The sequence below is a fragment of the Protopterus annectens genome, chromosome 6.part0 (genome assembly GCF_019279795.1).
Source record: "Protopterus annectens isolate FY-2018-M chromosome 6.part0, PAN1.0, whole genome shotgun sequence".
Taxonomy (NCBI): domain Eukaryota; kingdom Metazoa; phylum Chordata; order Ceratodontiformes; family Protopteridae; genus Protopterus; species Protopterus annectens.
The window spans coordinates 1132973110-1132996674 of record NC_056737.1 but is presented as its reverse complement, the minus strand read 5'-3'; the positions used below and the strand labels follow the sequence as shown (position 1 = coordinate 1132996674).

General features: G+C 43.1%; 1 protein-coding gene across 1 annotated transcript in view; it reads right to left on the bottom strand.

Annotated features, from left to right (window-relative positions):
- The window catches only part of BAZ2B (bromodomain adjacent to zinc finger domain 2B), a 3835724-nt gene that overhangs the window by 235134 nt on the left and 3577025 nt on the right, over window positions 1–23565 (bottom strand). The window lies entirely within an intron of this gene.

Sequence of the window (23565 nt, the reverse complement as noted above, 5' to 3'; positions counted from 1 at the left end):
AATCCTTAACTGTTTGTACAGATTTTGCCTTCTCTTCCATTTTCTTTATTACTTCTTGAGCAGAGGTACCAAATAGACTGCCCTTATTCATAGGAGCATCTAACAGCTTTGCTTTTACATGATCTGGCAGGACCTGCTCCTTCAACCATGCATGCCTTCTTATCACTGTGCCAGTCATGGCTGATCTAAATGAAGCCTCCAGTGCGTCATAGCCACATTTCAAAGAATGGTTACTAACCTGCTGTATGTTATTCACCATTTCTAAAACATATTTTTTATCTAAGGATTCTTCAGAGAAAAGTTTCTTAGTCAACTGATCAAGCATAAACTCTTGGTATTGGATCATGTGAAACTGACAGTTTAAAGCTCTAGCTGAGAGTGGCAGAGGTGTAAACTTTTTTGCCCCATCTCTCTAATGACCTGGACTCCCTTTCAGAAGGGAGAGGGTTCTTCGTAGAGGCAGAAGCTACTGCCTTAGGCCTCTGGGAAATAGTCTCAGGATCTGCAAGAGGGGCCTTGAAAAGGTGGTGATGAGTGTTAGGTACCCTGTAAAATCTGTCTGGTTTGGCAGGGGCTGGAGGTAAAGAATCAGGTGTGGTGCAAACATCATTAGCCATCCACAACAGGCAAAACTGGAGGTATAGCTAAAGGCCTGTGTTGTGGTAAGTGCAGAAAGGTCCTAAGCCTTTTTCTTGAATCTGAGAAATCTTGACCTTGCCATTGGAATTGCTCTCTCATGGCATGTAAGGTTTCCCAAAAGAGAATTCCTCTGGTGGAGAGGCAGATGGGATGGAATCATCAGCATCAGTCTTCATAAGTGGACAAAGGAGCCTCTGGCTGGTCTGTAGTGTCTGAGTCCTCCGAGGGATCATCAGAGCACTCCTGCTGGGGTGGCTCTGTCCTAGGTCTCTTTCTGGAGGCTGAGAGGCCCTGTCTGGGTGTGATTGGGATCCCCTAATTAAGGAAATCAAATCCTCTGCCAAAGTAAGCATTTGAGAACTAGAAGTGTGTCTGTGTGAGGGGGTCTTAGCAGGAACTGTTTTAACAGTTTTGGCTGCTTTTGCCCTGGCAAAGGCCTTTATAGACATGGCTGGAGGAGGCCTACCAGCACCACGCTGGGGTAGAAACATCCAAAGGGATGGTGTCAGATAAGTCAGTAGAAGCCACAGTAGTAGGCAAAATTTCAGAGGCCGATTCAAGTAAAATAGCAGGAGCCTCGGTAGTAGTCATGGATTCGCTGAGGATTGACCGTTTTCGGTTTCGCTGAAACCGAGACACTGTGTTTGCTTATCCGTGGTTTCGCCGAAACGGACCGCGAGTGTCGGTCTTTTCTTTCGCTTTTAATTATTTGGGTAGTCGGAGGATCTGACGGCATAATGTACGCAAAATCTGAGCCAAAACTGTTCAGCAAACTCCGACGCCTAAGCCGTCGGTTGAAGGAAGCACAGGCTAAACAGGCAGCTACGTGGTCTGGGCATAAACAAGGTAGGCAGTAAGAGTGGAAATCTTTATGAGGTATTTGTTTCCCACAAGTTAAACAATTATTTACTTTTTCTGACATCGGCTGAGGCAAGAAAGAGTCCCCAACGGGGTACTTAGCTTTAGAAGTCTTCGAAGTAGTATTCGGTAGTAGGAATCTCTGGATCTGACCGACCGGCACTTAACAGCTTCTGCTTCGGTGCCACGCAGCAAGAAAGACTGAAGAATGGCGCCGGCTGATGCCTTTATACCCAAGACCAGCAGAGATGACGCCGGGTGAAGTGCGACATCAGCCGGACCCAGACTTTGGAATCGGCTGCCTGACGACAGGACAACCCAGTTGTTATGACTGCAGATGCATCCATGAAGGACATCACTCAAATTAGGCCCTGAAACATCAAAGCTCTTTGCTTTGCTCCAAATAAAAAATCTCCTCCATTTATCAGCATAAACTTTCCTTGTACTAGGCCTTCTGGCCTCCAAAATGACATTCAAAACTTGTTGAGGAAGCTGTGACCCTCCAGGTTCTAGAACAGAATATGCCAGGCTGTCAGATGCAGGGACTGTATCCTGATATTGAGGAAATGATTGCCTGCCTGGGACAAAAGGTGTGGAATTGATGGCAGAGGCCAAGGAGGCTCTAAACTCCTCAGCAGAGGGTACCAGTGCTGCCGTGGCCAATCTGGAGCTATTAGAATCATGGAGGGCTTGTCCTGTCTGACCTTCAAGAGCACCTTGGGAAGGAGAGGCAGAGGAGGAAAGGCATAGACGTGAAGATTGTTCCAATTGAATGATAGAGCATCCACTTTCCAAGCTTTGGATGAAACCTTTGTGCAAAACTTTGGCAACTGGAAATTTAGTGGAGAAGCAACAGATCTATGTCTGGAGTTCCCAAATCACTGTCAACTGTCGAAATACATGAGGATCCAACTTCCACTGTGGGGATCCACCATCTGTCTGCTCAAAACATCCGCTAAGGAGTTCTGTGCTCCTGGCAGAAACCTTGCCTGAAGAGTGAGGTGCAAACTGAGAGCAGTCTCCCACAAAATCATAGCTTGCCTGCAAAGAGGGTAAATGGGTTCCCCTGCTTGCTGATGTACCACATGACAGTTGTATTGTCTGTTTGAATCAACACTTGTCCTGGGTGAAGTAGATCCTTGAAAGCCATCAATGCAAATTGGACTGCTAACATCTCCTTCAAGTTGATATGCAAATGTTGAAGTCTGGCAGGCCACGGTCTTGAACCCATTTTCCATTGAGGTGTGCTCCCAAGCCTTGTCTGAGGCATCTGTCGTTAAGATCTGACTCTGGTCGGGTCACAGAGAGTCCCTTGTTTAGGTGACATTCCTGAGCCCACCACAAAAATTCCTTTGAATGCAAGGTATTATCTGAATGACAGTGTCCAAATCGTGGCAGTGTTGAGTCCATACACTTTTGAGATACCATTGTAACTTCCTCATATGCAGTTTGGCATTGGGAAGCACCAGAATACAAGATGCCATGAACCCCAAGGCTTGAAGGACTGTCCTTGCAGTCAGCCTGGACCGGAGAGACAATTGTTGGAAGTAAAGTGTAAGATTTCTTTGCTTGTCCGGGGTCAAAAAAGCCATCTGAGAGGCTGTATTCAGTCTCACACCCAGAAAGCACATTTCCTGAGAGGGTACTAGACTGGACTTTGTTTCGTTCACAGAATACCCTAGGCACCTTAACACTGCCATAACATACTGTAGATGGTGAAGTAACTTGTCTTTGTCTTGAGCAAGAATCAGGCAATCGTCCAAATAAGGATAAATTTGTATTCCTCTTAACCTTAAGAAGGCTATCACCGAGCCAGAACCTTTGTGAACACCCTGGGCAGTAGATAAGCCAAAGGGCAATGCAGAGAACTGATAATGTAAAGTCCCAGCAAAACGCAGGAATCTCCTGCAACTGGGCCTGATAGGAATGTGAAGATAAGCCTCTTTGAGATCCAGAGTTACCATCCAGTGATCTTTGCCCAACAGAGGCAGAAGTTGTTGCAGAGTCAACATTTTGAATTTTGGAATGTCCAGGTATGTGTTGAGGATAGATAAATCCAAAATTGGCCTCCAAGTGCTTCCTTTCTTTGGTACAAGAAACAGGCGAGAATAAAATCCTAGGCCCACTTCTGACAGAGGGACCTGCTGTATAGCTCCCAATAGAAGAAGTAAAGAAATCTGTTTGTGAGCCTCCACCCTTTGCTGAGGAGGAACGTCCGGCATGCCTTTGAAAGGAGGCAATGTGTGGAAATAAAACTTGTAGCCTCAGTCTATAATGTCCAACACCCATTTGTCCTGGGTGACTAGAAGCCAATTTTGCCTGAAAAGTGCCAACTTTCCTCCCAGAGGAGCTGCCAGACAGGAAGGATCTGGCAGCTGAAGATGCAGGTCATTGGGTCTGCTTACGAAAGGACTAGCCCCTGCCCTCACCTGTAGATTGTGCAGGGGAACCCACGCTAGACCTGAAAGAACCCTGAGCTCTGCCCCTACCACGTCTAGATCTGCCCCTAGACTGTAAATCAGAAGAAGGGTAAGCCCACCCCTTAGTAGGCCAATTTCTGCTAAATTTAGGGGGCTGCACCTGCAAAAAATCCTTAACAGTCTGCATAGACTTAGCTTTGTCTTCCATTTTCTTCAAGACGGACTCCACAGGAGAACCAAATAAAACTTCAGACTGAAGAGGAGCATCCAAAATTCGAGCTTTAACATGCTCTGACAAGTTCTGATCCTTAATAACTGATCCAGTGGCAGCCACCCTGAAAGAAGCTTGTAAAGCATCAAAACCACACTGCAAAAAGTGCTTACCCACCTGATTAGAGGCATGAACCAAATCCTGTAATTCCTTACACTCTATGCCCTCTGCCAAAGCATCTACCTTAGACTTCAACTGAGTAAGAAGAAAATTCTGGTACGTCAACATATGAAACTGGCAATTGAAAGCTGTCAATGCTAGAGTGGAAGAGGTATACACTTTTTCACCCCACCTATCCAAAGCTCTAGAATCTTTATCCATAGGAACTGGATTCTTTACAACAGAAGCCCTGACCCCCTTAGGTCCCTGGCTAATAGTTTCTGGGTCAGCCCTTGGGCTCTTATACAGATATTTATGAGCCTCTGGCACTCTGTAGTACCTATCTGGTTTAACCGGTGCAGGAGGCAAAGAATCTGGATTAAGGGAAGCCTCAGAGAAAACATCCTGAACAACATCCAAAACAGGAGGTATAGCCAAGGGCCTATGCTGTGGTAAAACAAAATTCCCTAAGCCTCTTCGAATCTGAGAAATCCTGACCTTCCCATTTAAAATGCTCCCTCATAGAATGCAGGGTTTCTGAAAATGAAAAATCCTCTGGAGGAGAAGCAGAAGGAGTAGAATCCTCTGCCTGAATCAGAATAAGGAGGAAAATCCCAATGTCTTCAGCAAGACTCTGAGTAATCTGAAGAATGTTCCAAACCTTCCACCTCTGGCTCCACCCTAGGCCGCTTATCTGGAGGGGGCATAGAACCTCTGATTAAAGAAATCAAATCTTCAGCCATTTTTAGCATGTGTTTTTAGGTACAGAACCTGCAGAACTAGGACTGACACCAGAGGAAGACAAACCAGGCCTGACCTTGAAGGTACCTTAGAGACAGAAGGGGAAGGCCTAACCACCTTATGCAAAGAAGGGAGTACAGCCACCTGAGAGGCCCCTCAGCCTGACCCAATCCTGAGAGGCCACATCTTGCAAAATTAACGGCTCCCTGAGACTCAGCTGAAACCTCGGCTGGATCCACAGATTCCACCGTAGTTTCTAAAGAACCGGCGTCCGAATGGACGACTCATCCTGCTTGGACTTTAAACGATTTTTCCTTAGCTTTTAGCGGTAGCGGCGCCGGAGGATCCGACGGCATATTGTAATTACACCGCCATCACAAGCCTAGCGCAATCTAACTACGCTTAATGGTGCGCTTATTAAATCTAGCACAAAGCGACACCCGACTACGCCGCGCTCAGGCCCCAAACAAGGAATACAGAGAGAGTGGTAATCCCTATGAGGTATCTGTTTCCCACAAGAAATACAATTATTCACTTTTTCTGACATCCGGATTTAACTGAGGCAAGAAAAGACAAAAATATTCCCCAACGGGGTACTTAGCCCAACTTGGTATCCGGTCTGAAACTCAGAATACTGGGTATTTCAGAACGAAAACGCACTTGCAAACGCTGCTTCTGCTTCGACCATGCGCAAGAAAGACTGAGGATATGACGCCGGTCATGCTTTAATACCTCGCGGCATGACGTCAGATCTGAGCGACCATGACCGACGCCAGCCTAACTCTTTGGTATTCGGGCCGACCGAGGACAGCGGACTACCCACAGGTTATGACTGCAGCAATGTGAGATGAAGAACATCTAAAATATCTGAACTTGTACAGTGTCTCTTATAGATATTTAAAAGGAGATCTTATTCATGTATACATCCTGTATTTAGAGACAACTGCCTCTAGAAGTGTTTGAGGTTATCAAATGGTAGTAGAGAATCATCAGAAACCTATGTAGAAAATTCTATAGGAATGAAAAGTACACTAATTGGTTAACTGAGAGAGCAGCAGATGGATGTAACAGACTACCAAATTACATTAAAGCAAGCACTAGTTTGGATACTTTTAATAACAGCCTGGACACTTACTATGGGATCTACTACTCTGGTATATCGCCAGGCTAGGAGGGCATTAATGGCTGTGTTTGAAATATCTGTATGCATGTATACATATCATGTCACATTAAAACAATAAAAACAAAAGCATACAAAATGCTAGAATAATAAAAGCATTAATCTGGGGTCATCTACACAGAACCCACTACTTTTAACTTCAAAACTCATACAAAAGGAATATTCTGCATCTTTTAGGCAATGCAGTGCTCAAATTAAAATGAAGCAGTAGTGGGGCTCATAGAGGGTGCAGAGTGGTTTCCCCCTTAGCAAAACTAAACCAAACTATCTTTTAGACTGCAACACTTTAGCTTTACTTTAGTATATCCTGAATTTATCAGAGTATGTTTCTCTGTCTTAATCTTTAGTCTCTGTCTCAACTAGGCAACACAGTCTTAACCTCAGAAGGAATGCTATACCATAACTTCAACATACATGAATCTTCCCAGAAAAAAACACACACACACTGTTATAAACACAGCATTACTTTGATAAATAAAAACAGCAACGGGCATACCAGAAATAAAATGTTAATCGCTTTTGCCTATTTAATGTTAAGACTTCATTAGAAGATGACATTGTGCAAGATATATGGATATATAATGGCTGATGTGCAACCTTACACGTAACCAGTAAAGAAAGTTTCAAAATCAGGTGTCCTTCAAATAAAAACAGGCTGATCAAGAGTGCATGGAGGAAAAATAGTTAGCAAGCATACCTCTCAACTTCTTAGAGCAAGAAAGCTGGATAAAACCATAAAAAATGGGGGGACAAATGCCTAAAAATAGGAACGATTTTTAAATATGCTTCTTACAAACAGCTGACAGAATAAAAGATTTTGCATTAGCATGAATTTTCTGATGTGTATGAAGTCTGAAATTCACATGTCTGTCATTATTTTCTGAATTAAATCCTCAATAATTAGCTAGTAATTTCCCAGAAAAACAAAATTTTATGAGGAACAGATGAAAAAATAAAAGACAAAAATCTGGATAGTTGAGAGATATGTTGGCCAAATAAATTGTCAATATTTTTAAAAGCAGAACTTAGAAAGGTTTACTGTAGTAAAGAAGCTATAGCAGACACCCTACTTAATGAAAGCTGGTATCTCCATAACACACAAAAATATATTCAGTTATGGATGTGAATTTTCAAAGTTTAACTTTGCACATTAGGAAACATATATCTGAAAACTGGTCTTGTTCTAAGTCGGACTTTCCCAGTAAACCAATGTTAAATAAATAAATAAATAAAATAATACTAATCTGTGCAGTGGATTACAGACAAGGCAGTAAGCCTGTGGGATCTACAAAGGGGATGAAGACCTGCTGCCTAAAAGGTAGGGTGGTGGGAGAATATGCCAGTGTTAATTTGTCCTTCTGGGGGAAGGGAGAATGCTCTGATTCACCACTTGAGTGACACCTAGCAGGAGCATTACATGCTACATCTGTGGAACACAGGCTTAGGAAACACAAACTGCCATTTTGCAGAAGCATGAACTGCAAGATCTAGTATGCAGAGGTATGCTCTTTGTGGTGACAGCATCAAGGTTGGTGGTGGGGGGGGTCCACACTAGCAGAGGGTGGATCACCCTGCAGGACCTGTACGTTGTCCCATTCTCTAGCACTTGCCTGTTGCCATCACAGAAAAGAAAAGGCTGTCTGAGCTTCCTGGGCAGGAAAATCTAGATAACTGGATTCTTTACTTCCCTGGAAATGCCCAAGCTTTATATAGATATAGTGAAACCATCAAGATGGATCCTATGGGACAGAAACATCCTGCTACAAAGTATAAGACAGGTAAACTCTGCATATAACACTGCAATTTGGCCAGTTCCAAGGCCCACAGTTAAGTAATGCCTCACAACTGCCCTTACTAGATAAGAGCTTAGCTAAGGTTCAGGGTACAAAATATTTTACAGCACTGGATATTTCCAATGGATTTTGGACTGTAAAGGTACATTCTCAAGGCCAGTACAAACTAGCTTTCATGGTTGGAAGAAATCAGTTTACCTGGAACAGGAATATTTGTGTATTTAAACTCAATTGCTGATTTCAATGTCTTCCTGCACAAGGCTGTGCCTTATCAAAAATGCAGAGAAACTTTCATTTGTGTACATAAAGTACTGATCAAAACTAACATTTTAGAGGAGCATCTTTCTGAGATAACCTATCTGTTAAACAAGCAAAGGAATGCTGGGGCCTCAATGCCCTATACAAAAGGACAATGATTCAGAAACAAGGCAAACTAAATGAGCATGAAATTGGACCTGGTGGGCCGTGTCCTGAAAAAGTACAATTGTGTACACTTACCATAAATTTAGATGTTTGAGTGTATTAACTGTTGCAGTCATTACATGTGGGTTATCTGCTTGCAGGTAGCCCTCAGTCGGCCTGATTAACAAAGCCTTGGGTCCTGAGTCAGTTGCTGTCCCTTCTTCTATGACGTCAGGTCGTCAGAGGTATAAAAAGTACAGTTGTGTACCTACCATAAATGTAGATGTTCGAGTGTATTCGCTGTTGCAGTTATTACACTTGGGTTATCCTGCTGGCAGGCTACCCGCAGTCGGCATGAATTCCAAAGTTTAGGTCTGGCGTCGGTTGCTGTCACCTCTTCCCTGACGTCAGTGTGCCAGAGATATAAAAGATGCAGCCGACGCCATTTTCTTCAGTTTTTCTTGCCCCAGATGTCAGGTGCCCCCAAATTGGTAGGCTGAAAATTATGCCAATAAGTATGTATGCACAAATATAAACATTTCCTTCATCTACAAGCAAATACACCACATAGGTTGTATAGGATAGAGAAGTACAGATAAGTCCCAGCAAATAAAAGGGGGATGGTAGGTGGGTAACCTGGACTGCAACAGTGAATACACTCGAACATCTACATTTATGGCAGGTACACAATTGTACTATGTTCATGTTTCACTGTTGCAGTCATTACACTTGGGTTGAATCACAAAGCTGAGGTTGGGTGGCTGGGTCTAAATAGGATTAGGAGAGGCTATAAGGCCCTGCAGAACTGCAGTGGCAAAGCCTGCTCTGGATTTAGAGGAGAGAGGTTAGTGGTAGTGCTTGGTAAAAGTGTGCACTGAACTCCAAGTTGCAGCCTCTTAAATGTCTTTGGTTGGTACTCCTCTGAGGAAGGCTGCTGAAGTGGCTGCTGCTCTGGTTGAGTGTGGCCTAATGTCCTTAGGCACTGATTTGCCATGTTGTGAATAGCAGAAATGAATGCAATGGCCTATCCATTTTGAAATAGTCTGCTTTGAGATGGCCTTTCCTTGTGATCCTGCAGCATATGCTACTAAGAGTTGTTCAGTCTTTCTGAAAGCTTTAGTTCTGTCCAAGTAGAAGCGTAGCTGTCTGTGTATGTCCAAAGAATGCAGGAGTCTCTCACCCTTATTCTGTGGGTTTGGATAAAAGGTAGGCAAATGAATGGATTGGTTAAGGGCCACACTGGACATTACCTTAGGCATAAATGTTGGGTTCGTCCTCAGAGAAACCCTGTCTGGATGGAAAATGATAAAAGGTTCCACAGCCATGAATGCATGTAACTCTGAGACTCGTCATGCAGAGGTTATTGCTAGGAGCAGAGCTGTTTTCCAATATAAGAACTTTATTTCAGCTGTATTGGCTGGCTCAAAAGGTGGCAGTGAGTGTTTTTCCAAGACATAATTGAGGTCCCATGCAGGTATTGGTGCTCTCCTTGGAGGTCTTATGTTTTTGGCCCCTCTGATGTACTGTCTTAGCAATGGATGTGAAAAAATTGGTGGTTCCGTATTGTAATGAGCTGAAATGGCAGAGGCATGGATTTTAATTAATGAAAAGGATAGGCCTCTGTCCAGCATCTCAGTTAGGTATTGTAAAATCTGTGGAATATTTGGTACAAACGTGTCAATTCCTTGTGCCTGGTTCCAAGCAAAGAATCTTTTCCATTTTTCTGCATAAGATTTTCTGGTACTGGGCCTCCTGGCCTCCAAAATAACATCCACCACTGCTTTAGAGAGAGCTGTGTTCTGAATGGCTACATTATCCGCCATGCTGCCAGATTTAGGGTTCTGAGTTGGCTGTGCAGGATCTGATTGTTTCGTTGGGTCAGTAAATGAGGAATTAGAGGCAATGTCCAGGTTGGACCTTGAGACAAGCTCTTTAAGATTGGGTACCAGTGCTGGTGGGGCCAGTCTGGAGCAATCAGAATAATTTTTGGCTTCTCTTGTCTGACCTTTAGGAGTACCTTGGGGAGGAGAGGCAGAGGAGGAAAGGCATATACTGTTAGGGTTTTCCAGCTGAATGATAGAGCATCCACTTTCCATGCTTGCTAGTCCTTGTGCAGAATCTCTGTAGTTGACAGTTGTGAAGGGAGGCAAATAGATCTATGCCTGGGCATCCCCATTTCTTTATTATCATGCTGATGAATTTTGGATCCAGTTTCCACTCATGGGGATCCGTGAGGTTTCTGCTTAGTTCGTCTGCCAGAGTATTTTTCTTTCCTGGCAGGAATTGTGCTTGCAGGTGTACTTGATAAGTCAATGCTGTGTCCCACAAAGTCATGGCTTGTCTACAGAGGGGGTAGGAATGAGTGCCTCCCTGTTTGTTTAAGTACCACATGACTGTAGTATTGTCCGTCCTTATCAGTAGTTGCCCTGGATAGAGTAGATCCTTGAAAGCTGTCAGGGCATTCTGAACAGCTAGCATCTCTTTTTAATTGATATGAAGATGCATTTGGCTTGTGGGCCATGTGCCCTGAATACATTTTCCTGCCATGTGGGCCCCCCCCCCCCCAGGCATAATATGAAGCATCTGTTGTTATTGACTGCCTGGCTGTGGGTACGGTGAATGGCTGTCCCCTTGTTGTGGTGACAGGCCTGTGCCCACCATCGAAACTCCTGTTGCAGGCAAGGAATGAGGGTAATTAATGTTTCCAGGCTGTGACAATGTTGAGTCCAAACACTTTTTAGATACCATTGTAGTTTCCTCATATGCAGTCTGGCATATGGAATTAGCAGAATGCAGGATGCCATGAAGCCCAAAGCCTGCAGAATTTTTCTTGCAGATAACTGGGTATTTGTTGCCAACATTTTGAAGTAAGAAGTCTGTTGCCTTTGTTTGTCTGGCGTGAGATAAGCCATCTGGGCAGTTGTATTTAAGCTTGCACCCAGGAATATTATCTCTTGAGAGGGTACTAGTTTTGATTTCTTTTTGTTTACTGTGTACCCTAGGCAAATTAGTAATCTCTTTACAAACGCCAGATGCTTTAGTAGAATGTCCTTGTTCTCTGCTTGAATAAGACAATTGTCCAAGTAAGGATATATTTGAATTCATCTTTGTCTGCAAAATGCAATTACTGGTGCCAGGCATTTTGTGAAGACCCTGGGTGCAGTAGATAAGCCAAAGGGCATTGCAGAGAATTGGTAGTGCATTGAGCCAGCTATAAATCTGAGGTATCTTCTGCAAGATTGTCTGATTGGAAAATGCAGGTATGCCTCTTTTAGGTCCAAAGTTACAAGCCAAGCCTTCTTGCCCAGCATGGGCAGAAGCTGCTGCAGAGTCAACATTTTGAATTTTGGAACATCCAGAAATGTATTTAGAATAGACAGGTCCAGTACTGGTCTCCAGGCTTTGTCTTTTCTGGGTACCAAGAAAAGTCTTGAGTAAAATCCTTGTCCCTGCTCTTGCTGTGGTACTTGCTGAATGGCCCTCATGTCCATGAGGGATGAAACTTGTTTTTGTGCCTCTGCCCGTTGAATGTGTGGCAGGTCTGGCATACCTTTTGCCCTTGGCAGGGTGTGAAAGTGGAAACTGTAGCCCTGGGACACTATATTCAAGACCCATTTGTCCTGGGTGATCATGTGCCAATTTTGAGAAAAAAGTGCTAGTTTTCCCCCTAAGAGGGCTGCCAAAAGATAAGTGCTTGCTGCTGGCAGAGGAAAGTCATTGGGACTGTTTCCTGTATGGCTGTGATTTGTCTTCTCCGCTTTTGGAGATAGAAGCGCCCCACTGTTTAGGCCTGTATGAGCCCTGGGGCGTCTGTATCTGCCTCTTTCTGGCCTGTCTGACACTGGAAAGGACCAATTCTTTGTAGGCCAGTTCCTGCTAAATCTGGGTGGCTGTACCTGTAAGAAATCCTTTACTGTTTGCATAGATTTCGCTTTGTCTTCCATTTTCTTTAACACCTCCTCTGCTTTAACACCAAATAAGGTATCATGCTGTAATGGAGCATCTAATAATTTTGCTTTAACATGATCAGGCAGATTCTGTTCCTTTAACTAAGCATGCCTCCTAATGACAGAACCCGTAACTGCAGCCCTGCAAGAGGCTTCCAGAGAATCAAAACCACATTGCAATGTATGCTTTCCCACTTGTTCAGTTGCATGCAATAAATCCTGTATTTCCTTATTTTCTGCACAATCAGAATTTGACATCATTTTCTGTTTTAGCAGTGACATTAAGTATTGCTGATATTTAAGCATATGAAATTGACAATTTAAAGCCCTCACAGCCAAAGTAGCAGAAGTGTAAACTTTTTTCCTCATCTGTCTAGTGCCCTTGAATCTCTATCAGAGGGGATAGGGTATTTTGCAGTAGAAGCCTTGACCCCTTTGGGACCCTGAGAAATAGTTTCTGGGTCAGCAGCAGGGTTTTTATAAAGAAATTTATGTGAATCTGGAACCCTGTAGTATCGGTCTGGTTTAACAGGGGCAGGAGGTAAAGAGTCAGGAGAAAGACTAGACTCTGAAAATACATAATCTACAATGTCTAACACAGGAGGAATAGCCAAAGGCCTGTGCTGAGGGAGTAAAAGAAAATCTCTAAGCCTTTTCTTAGATTCTGAGTAGTCTTGGCTCTCCCAGTGGAAGTGCTCCCTCATGGTATGCAGGGTTTCCCCAAAATAATAATCCTCAGGCGGTGAGGCTGAAGGGATAGATTCTTCAGCATCAGAATACTCATAAGGAGGAAGAGTGTATTCCTGTTCAGAAGAGGAGTCAGAGGAAATGGAAACCTGATCTGAAGATTCATATTCTGTCTCTTGCCTAGGCCTCTTGTCAGGAGGGGGATGGGAACCCCTGATCAAGGTAATTAGGTCTTCGCCCATTTTAAGCATCTGTTTTTTAGGCAAGGTAGTCTTGTCCAGGAGAATGCTGTACTTGTTTCTTTGTCTTTAGAATTGCTTTAGTCTTTGCTTTGGAAGCTGAAGTAGGCTTTACATATAACTGTGTAGGTCTGAAAACACCCTCAGAAGCTGATGCCTGCTCAGCAGCTCCAGCCCATCTGAGGGAATAGTTTCCGAGTGTCCAATACTTTGAGTATCCAGAGGCATGGCTGGCTCCACGTGGGAGTCATCAGCGGCCTGTGGCTCTGAGGTAGCGGGAGCCAGGAGCTGCGAAACCACCTCACTGAGAACCGGCGACTGGCTTAGCGGAAGACTCCTCGTAGGTTTTGGACCTCAGATGCCTGCCCTTTTCTTTTTCCTTGCGCTTTTTATAAACTCCGGTCGCCGGCTGTTCCGACGGCATTATATAATTGAATCTTCGGCAAAAGTAATGAAAGGCAAAATCGTACCTACGTTTAATAGTGTTTTGGTTAAATCTAGCACAAAACTGACAGATAGCAACGTTGTGATCAGGGCCTAGGCAAGGAATACAGTAATAGTAAAGAAAAGTTGCAGAGTTCCACGACAGTTTTTACCTTTTATTATACAAAAATAAACATGAAGTAAGTGCTTTTGCGATCTACCCAGATCGCTTCCTCAGACTATATTACAATATCAAGCTGCCTAAGCAAGCATTTTAAGGCATTAAATATTCACACATTGCAATTAGTCATAATTCACATGCATTTGTTCTTATATATATATATATATATATATATATACAATAGTACATTATATTTTTGTGTTGTTTCTATATGCATTAGATGCAGACAGAACATAGTAAAATGCAATGTAAATGGTTAAATAAGAAGGGTTGGTTTTTTAAAAACTTTTACTGACAGGAACTTTCATGTAAATAATCTGTATGCCTTTAACTAGGTAATTGTGTCTAATTAATTGCAATGTGTGAATATTTAATGCTTTAAAATGCTTGCTTAGGCAGCTTGATATTGCAATATAGTCTGAGGAAGCGATCTGGGTAGATCGCGAAAGCGCTTACTTCATGTTTATTTTTGTATAATAAAAGGTAAAAACTGTTGTGGAACTCTGCAACTTCTTTTCTTTACTATTTTGGTACTTTGTGTTGTTGTCAGAGTGTACTCAGTCCATTGTTTCTTCTTTGTACAGGGATACAGTAAGAATGAAAATCCTTATGAGGTATTTGCTTCCCACAAGAAATACAATTGTTAAATTTTTCTGACATCGGACTGGAGCAAGAAAAAAGTTTCCCCAACGGGGTCCTTAGCTTTAATGAAGACTTCGGATCTGAAATTCGTTTCTGCAAAATTCATTTAAAATGGGTGGCGAAAGCCAAACACACTCTGGCTAGGCTTATAAATGCCCTAGGGCAGATAGCCTAGTATGAACCTATGAAAATCTCAGGAGTCGGCCGACTGGCACTTGTGAACTGCTTTTGCTTCGGGCACCGCACGGCAAGAAAGACTGAAGAAAATGGCGTCGGCTGCATCTTTTATACCCCTGGCGCACTGACGTCAGGGAAGAGGCGACAGCAACCGACGCCGGACCTAAACTTTGGAATTCAGGCCGACTGCGGGTAGCCTGCCAGCAGGATAACCCAAGTGTAATGACTGCAACAGTGAAACACGATGAACATCATGCAGCCGATGCCATTACATCAGTTTTTCTTGTCCCAGATGTCATATGCCCCCCAAATGGGGAGCAATTAAATATAAAAGTACAATGATATACCGCCAACAAAAAACAAATACACCAAAAAGGCTTTTAAGCATAGTAAAGGAAAGTAGAGGTATAGCCAAAAGATGTTAGGGGGCTGGAGGGAGGGTAACCAGGACTGCAACAGTGAATACACTTGAACATCTACATTTATGGTAAGTGTACACAACTGTACTATGTTCTTCATGTTTCACTGCTGCAGTCATTACATTTGGGTAGATTCCCAAAGCTATGGTTGGGAGGAGGAATATGGATAGCATTAGGACCAGCTATAAGGCCCTGCAAGACTGCAGTGGCAAAGCCAGCTCTGGATTTAGAGAAAATTGGCAAATGATAATGCTTGGTGAAAGTATGTACAGAACTCCAGGTAGCAGCTTCTAGGATGTCCCTGATAGGGACGCCTCTGAGAAAGGCTGTAGAGGTAAATGCAGCCCTGGTGGAGTGAGGTCTGATCCCCTGGAGGAGAGGTTTTCCACTGTGCTTATAGCAGAAATTAATGCAATGGCCTACCCATTTAGAAATGGTTTGCTTTGAAATAGCCTTCCCCTCTGTCCCTGCAGCAAATGCTACCAGCAGTTGTTCAGATTTCCTTTGAGGTTTAGTCCTGTCCAAGTAAAATCTGTGTTGTCTGTGCACACCTAAAGAATGCAGTATCCGTTCCCCTTTGTTCTGTGGATTGGGAAAGAAGGTTGGCAAATAAATGGACTGATTAAGAGCCACACTGGATACAACCTTGGGCATGAAAGACGGACTGGTTCTGAGGGACACCCTGTCCGCATGAAAGATGATGAAAGGCTCCACTGCCATAAGGGCCTGTAGTTCAGATACCCTTCTAGCTGAAGTGATTGCTAAAAGGAATGCTGTTTTCCAAGAAAGAAATGTTAAGTCTGCAGTAGCAGCTGGCTCGAAAGGAGGGAGAGTGAGTTTCTTCAAAACAAAGTTAAGGTCCCAGGCTGGGGTTGGAGCTCTCCTGGGTGGTCTCAAATGTTTGGCCCCTCTGAGGAACTGCTTGAGCAGTGGATGAGAGAAGAGGGGGGCTCTGTGCAATAATGAGCTGAAATATCTGAGGCGTGGATTTTAATGGAGGAAAAAGACAGGCCCTTGTGACGCATTTCGGTTAAGAATTGTAAAATCTGAGGTAAATTGGGCGCTGCTGTGCTCATCCCTTGAGATTGGTTCCAGGCACAGAATCTTTTCCATTTTTCAGCATAGGATTTTCTAGTGCTAGGCCTCCTTCCCTCTAAAATGATATTCATCACAGGTTTACTGAAGGGATGGTAAAGGACAGATTATGTAATTAGCCAGGCTGCAAGGTTCAGTGTTAGATGAGGGTGCAGAATCTGACTCTCCTGCTGAGACAACAGGGAAGGAGTCTGAGGCAGGTGCCATGGGGATAACCATGACTTGCTGCGCAGGAGGGGGTACCAGTGTTGGCGTGGCCAGTCTGAAGAAATCAAAATCATCCTTGGTTTGTCCTGTTTGATTTTTAGTAGTACTTTGAAGAGCAGAGGCAGAGGAGGGAAGGCATAGACTGATAGGTTTTTCCAGCTGAAAGGCAGAGCATCCACTTTCCAGGCTTGTTTGTGGGGAGTCCTTGTGAAAAATTTGTTCAACTGGTAGTTCTGGGGAGAGGCAAACAGGTCTATATGTGGGCTCCCCCATTTGCTTGTCAACATGTTGAAAATCCTTGGTTCCATTTTCCACTTGTGTGGGTCCATGAGGTTTCTGCTTAGTCCATCTGCCAATGTACTTAATTTTCCTGGAAGGAATTGAGCTTGTAGGTGCACTTGGTAGCTCAAGGCTGTGTTCCACAATGCCATGACTAGTCTGCAGAGGGGGTAAGAATGTGTACCCCCCTGCTTGTTTATGTACTACATAACAGTGGTATTGTCCATCTTTACCATTAGTTGTCCTGGAAGAATGTGGTCCTTGAAGGCTGTCAGAGCATTCCGTACAGCTAACATTTCTTTTTGATTGATATGCAAGTTCATCCGACTTGGGTTCCATTTGCCCCGAATGCACTTCCCTGCCAGGTGAGCCCCCCATGCATAGTCTGATGCATTTGTTGTTAGGGTTTGGGCGGCAGGGGGTGGTGTTAAAGGTAGTCCCTTGTTTTGGTGGCAGGCCTCTGCCCACCAAAGGAACTCTAGGCGTAGGCAAGGTATGATAGGAATCATTGCTTCTAGATCCTGAGAATGCTGACAGCATAGGCTTTTTAGATACCACTGTAGTTTCCTCATATGCAGTCTTGTACATGGAATTAGAAGAATGCAGGAGGCCATGAACCCCAGGGCTTGCAGTATTTGTCTTGCAGACAGTAGGGTTTTTGTGACCACTTGTTTGAAGTAGGTTGTCAAATGAATTTGTTTCTCTGGCGTGAGGTAGGCCATCTGGGAAGTTGTATTCAAGCTTGCTCCCAGGAATATAATTTATTGACAGGGTACCAGGTTGTCTTTTCATTTATGGTGTACCGCAGACAAGTCAGAACCCTTTGTACAAAGGCCAAATGATTCAAAAGTATGTCCTGGCTTTCTACCTGAATTAGACAATCGTCCAGGTATGGGTATATTTGAATATTTCTTTGCCTGGAAAATGCAATAACTGGAGCTAGGCACATTGTGAATACCCTGGGCGCAGTAGATAAGCCAAAGGGCAATGCAGAGAACTGATAGTGTGTGTAGCCTGCTTTGAAGAGTAGGTATCTTCTGCAAGATCCCTGATTGGGATGTGCAGGTATACTTCTTTTAAATCTAGTGTTGCCAACCAGGCATCTTTGCCTAGCATAGGAAGTAATTGGTGAAGAGTCAGCATCTTGAATTTTGGAATCTCCAAAAAGGTGTTTAGAGTAGACAGGTCCAGGATAAGACACCATGAGCTGTCTTTTTTGGGTACCAGGAAAAGTCTTGAGTAGAAACCTTGTCCCTGTTCCTCTTCTGGTACCAGTTGAATAGCCCCCATGCTTAAGAGAGAAAGTACTCGTTTTTGGGCCTCTGTCCACTGATTTGGGGGTAGGTCCGGCCATACCTCTCAACCTGGAAAGGTCAAAAATCTGTACAAGGCACATGAAAAATAGGTACAAATCTGTATGCTGATTAATGTAAAATTTGCATACATAATTATGTAACCCCGCCCACTCCAATGGAATTGTGGGATACCAATTTTCAAACGCAAACTGAAGAAAGTACAGTTTTATACCTACAATAAATGTAGATGTTCGAGTGTTACACTGCTGCAGTCATTACACTTGGGTTATCCTGCCGTAAGGCGGTCCCCGCAGTCGGCCAGAGTTCCAAAGTCTTGGTCCGGCGTCGGTTGCTGTCGCCTCCTCCCTGACGTCAGTGCGCCAGGGGTATATAAGATGCATCAGACGCCATTTTCCTCAGTTTTTATTGCCCCAGATGTCAGGTGCCCCCAAATAGGTAGGCAATACATATTGCTAATAAAACATACATAAAAAATAAAAACAAGACCTTCAGTTACAAGCAAATACACCACAAAGGTTGTATAGGATAGAAAGGTATAGATAAGTCCAACTAGGATGGAGGGAGGGTAACCTGGATGGCAGCAGTGTGAAAGTACAGTTTTGTACCTACCATAAATGTAGATGTTCGAGTGCTAATACAGCTGCAGTCATAACAGATGGGTTCTCCTGCCGTCAGGCGGGTCCTCGGTCGGCCGAATTCCAAAGTCTAGGTCCGGCGTCAGTTGTCGTCGCTTCTTCCCTGACGTCAGTGCGACAGGGGTATAAAAGAACCAGCCAACGCCATTTTCTTCAGTTTTTCTTGCCCCAGATGTCAGGTGCCCCCAGAAGGAAGGCAAAACATAAATTTATGTAGTAAAGCAAATGCAATATAATCAAAAAACAGTAGTTGCAAGCAAATACACCATAAAAGAATACCCCAATGAGGTTGTATGAGGATGTGTTAGCCATAAGGCCTGTCCCAAGAGGGAAGGAGGGAGGGAAACCTGGACTGCAGCTGTATTAGCACACGAACATCTACATTTATGGTAGGTACAAAACTGTACTATGTTCATCGTGCATACAGCTGCAGTCATAACAGATGGGTAGAATCCCAAAGCTAATAAAGGGTGGTAGGCACTAAGTGGAACTAGGTGGAGCCAGGATGCCCTGCAAGACTGCAGTGGCAAAGCCCGCTCTAGTTTTGGAGTATAATGGTAGGTGATAGTGCTTGGAGAAAGTATGTACAGAACTCCAAGTGGCTGCTTCCAAAATATCTTTGGTAGGAACCCCCCTGAGGAAGGCAGCAGAGGTAGCTGTGGCCCTTGTGGAGTGAGATCTGATGCCTGTAGGTACAGTTTGACCATGAAAAGAGTAACAAAAGCGTATGCAGTGGGCTATCCATTTTGAGATTGTCTGTTTGGAAATAGGCTTCCCTTGAGCACCTGTAGCATAGGACACAAAGAGTTGCTCTGACTTTCTGAAAAGCTTTGTTCTTTCCAAATAATAACAGAGCTGTCTGTGAATGTCCAAGGAATGTAGTAGCCTCTCCCCTTTGTTTTGTGGATTAGGGTAAAACGTAGGTAAGTGGATAGCCTGATTCAAGGCTACCCTGGATACAACCTTTGGCATAAATGAAGGATTGGTTCATAAGGAAACTCTGTCCTGATGGAAAATGATGAAAGGCTGCACAGCCATGAGGGCTTGTAGTTCTGAAACCCTGCGTGCTGAGGTGATAGCTAGAAGGAAGGCTGTTTTCCATGACAAATATTGCAGATCTGTTGAAGCAGCTGGCTCAAAAGGAGGCAGGGTTAGTTTTTCTAGAATGAAATTGAGGTCCCAAGCAGGTACTAGTTGCTTCCTTGGGGGTTTTATATTCTTAGCCCCTCTTAGGAACTGTCTTAAGAGAGGGTGAGAGAATAAAGGAGGATCAGTGTTGTACTCTGCAGAAATGGCTGAGGCATGAATTTTGATGGAGGAGAATGAAAGTCCACTGCTTAGCAGCTCGGCTAGGTACTGTAGTATTTGAGGTAAATTCAGTATTCCAGGATTCTGACCCTTTTTCTGATTCCAGACACAAAACAGTTTCCATTTTGCGGAGTAGGCTTTTCTAGTAGAAGGCCTTCTGGCCTCCAAAATGACATCCTGCACCTCCTTGGAGAGTAGGGTCTGCTGTGAATTTAAGGAATTCTCCATGCGGCTAGATTGGGTGTTTTCAGCTGACTGTGAAGAGTTTTGAAGTTGTGCTGAGTCAGTAGAAGAGGCATTAGAGGCAGGATCCATGATGGGGAATGCATCAGGCTCCTCAGGAGTGGGTACCAGTGTTGTCTTGGCCAGTCTGGAGCAATGAGAATCATCTTTGGTCTGTCTGCTCTGGCTTTTAATAGAACTTTGGCCAGCAGTGGAAGAGGTGGAAAGGCATAAACCGTCATTGTTGTCCAACTGAAAGAGAGTGCGTCCACTTTCCAGGCCTGTGGATGAAAGGTCCTTGAGCAGAATTTTGTCAATTGGTAACTTCTGTGGGTGGCAAAGAGATCTATGTCTGGCCTTCCCCCTGCTTGAATTATCATTGTAAAAACTTGAGGATGCAACTTCCATTCATGTGGATCTGTCATATTTCTGCTCAGGTTGTCTGCCAGTGTGTTTTCCTTCCCTGGCAGGAATTGTGCTTGAAGTTGGATTTGCAATTCCAGAGCCGTGTTCCAAAGGGACATGGCTAGTCTGCACAGGGGATATGAATGAGTTCCTCCCTGTTTGTTTATGTACCACATCACTGTGGTGTTGTCTGTTCTTATCAATAGCTGCCCTGGATGCAGTAGGTCTTTGAAAGCCATAACAGCATTTATTACTGCTAGCATTTCCTTTTGATTGATGAGTAGGTGCTTTTCTTTTTGTGACCATTTGCCCTGAATGCACCGATCTGTCATGTGCGCCCCCCAGGCGTAGTCCGAGGCGTCTGTTGTGATGACTTGATTTGCTTGAGGCTTGCAGAATGGGAGACCTATGTTTCTTTGGCATGCTTGAGCCCACCACAGAAATTCCTGTTGAAGACATGGAATCAGTGGTATGATTGTTTCCAAACTGTGGCTGTGTTGAGACCATAAGTTTTTTAGGTACCATTGAAGTTTCCACATATGCAGCTTTGCACATGGGATTAGCAGGATGCAAGATGCCATGAATCCCAGAGCCTGCAGGATTTTCCTTGCAGTCAGCTGGAACAACAGGAACCAAGTAAATAGTAACAAACAACAGGAACAAGTTCCACCAGGATTTATTAAAAGCACAGAATCTTTCTCTCTGACGTCTCGGCCAAAAGCCTTCAAGGAGAATAAAACACTTGCATAAAGCAGCAACTTATATACATAGCAAATGAGATAATTACATAATTAATCAATTAGTATTACAATTTAATAAACTAGTTGAGCTCTTCATTTAGCCCAAAAGGAAACATAGTTTTGAATTTTAAAATATATACAGTTTCTTTCTGCACTAACCTAATTTTAACATCAATGTCACTGTACATAGAAACACAAACTTGTTCTAAAATAGTTCCTTTCAAGCCCTCATTACATTTATCATGGACTTCCAAAAAGTGTGCTGCAACTGGGCTATCTTCTTTACCATTTTTGATGTCTCTTAAATGCTCCAAAAATCTTATTTTAAAAGCCCTCTTTGTTTCCCCGATGTAGAATTTGTTACAGGGGCATTTCAAAGCATAGATGACACCCTCAGAATTGCAGCTAAATGTACCCCGACTATCAAATTTAACATTATTAATGAAGTTAAAATTGGATACAATATGTTTACAAGCCTTACATCTACCACAAGGGAAAGTCCCAATTTTAACAGGTTCCATACACATTCTTAATACAGGCATCTTAATCTTAGCTCTTACAAGAAAATCTTTTATATTCTTGCCTTTACGGTAAGAAAACTTCATATTTACATCAAGCCATTGTTGAACATTTCTGAGGGAACAAAAATAAAGCCAATATTGACTAACAATATTAAGGAACTGTTTGGTAAAACAGCCATAAGTAGTAACAAAATAAATATTTTCTTTACTTGAACCTGAATTATCATGTTGTATTGTTTTGTTGAATAGGTTTTACATATCTACAATCTTGTAAAACTCTTTTCCAGAATGTTTGTGCCATAACCAAAGATTGCACCAGGAGGCACATTTCTTCATGAAATATATCAGATCTATTGCATAACTTTTTCACCATAAGGTAGAGCCTCAATAACATGTAAAGGATGGCCACTATTTCCATGTAAATACTGGCAATTCCCTTCAGAGGGTGTCATCTATGCTTTGAAATGCCCCTGTAACAAATTCTACATTGGGGAAACAAAGAGGGCTTTTAAAATAAGATTTTTGGAGCATTTAAGAGACATCAAAAATGGTAAAGAAGATAGCCCAGTTGCAGTACACTTTTTGGAAGTCCATGATAAATGTAATGAGGGCTTGAAAGGAACTATTTTAGAATAAGTTTGTGTTTCTATGTACAGTGACATTGATGTTAAAATTAGGTTAGTGCAGAAAGAAACTGTATATATTTTAAAATTCAAAACTATGTTTCCTTTTGGGCTAAATGAAGAGCTCAACTGGAGAACATTAGTTTATTAAATTGTAATACTAATTGATTAATTATGTAATTATCTCATTTGCTATGTATATAAGTTGCTGCTTTATGCAAGTGTTTTATTCTCCTTGAAGGCTTTTGGCCGAGACGTCAGAGAGAAAGATTCTGTGCTTTTAATAAATCCTGGTGGAACTTGTTCCTGTTGTTTGTTACTATTTACTTGGTTCCTGTTGTTCCAGCTTTATGCCTACTGATCCACAGTTCCATCTACCTCGGATTTTCAGAGATAACATGGAGGGAAGTCAAATGTCCCTGGACAATTTTTTGGTAAACTCTTCAGCTGCTTCCAATCATATGGATAGAGGTGGGAGACAAGCTGTACAAAGAGTTTCAAATGAGGGTACCAGTATATGGGAAAAATGGGAAGAAGATAAGACGTTCGAGACCCACTAATCCATTTTCTGGTGTGGGTAGAAAGATTTCCCTAGCAGTGAATGCAGAGCACAAATTGCTTTTTGATGAACTGGAAAAACTTATGTGGAAGGAAACTTCGGTGCATTATAACATCTGTGGGCTACAAAAATATGTGGAGACTGACACTACACCTAGAGGTTTGAGAGTCTTTAAGGATCCCTCTAGTCCTTTTGATTTGAGTGTGGATACAGACATTTCTTTCCACAAAAGGTGGGTACATGCTGCCCACAAATGTGTGAGTGAATGGCTCCAGATACTGATAGAACGTGACCAGATCAAACATAAAGAATTGTGTTCTAACATAAAGAAACTCTGCACTGATTTAACCAATGTGGTTCCTGTGTCCGTATTTGATGAATTTCTTAAACAAACTAATGGTAAACTAAAAGAATACGAAGTGACTTTACTTAATAGAAAGAAAGGCAAACTTGTGAGGGATATTCGTGATTATGAACAAAGCGTTCATGTCTAGGACTGAATTTGCCCTGAGGACGCCGGAAATCAAGCTTTCAAGG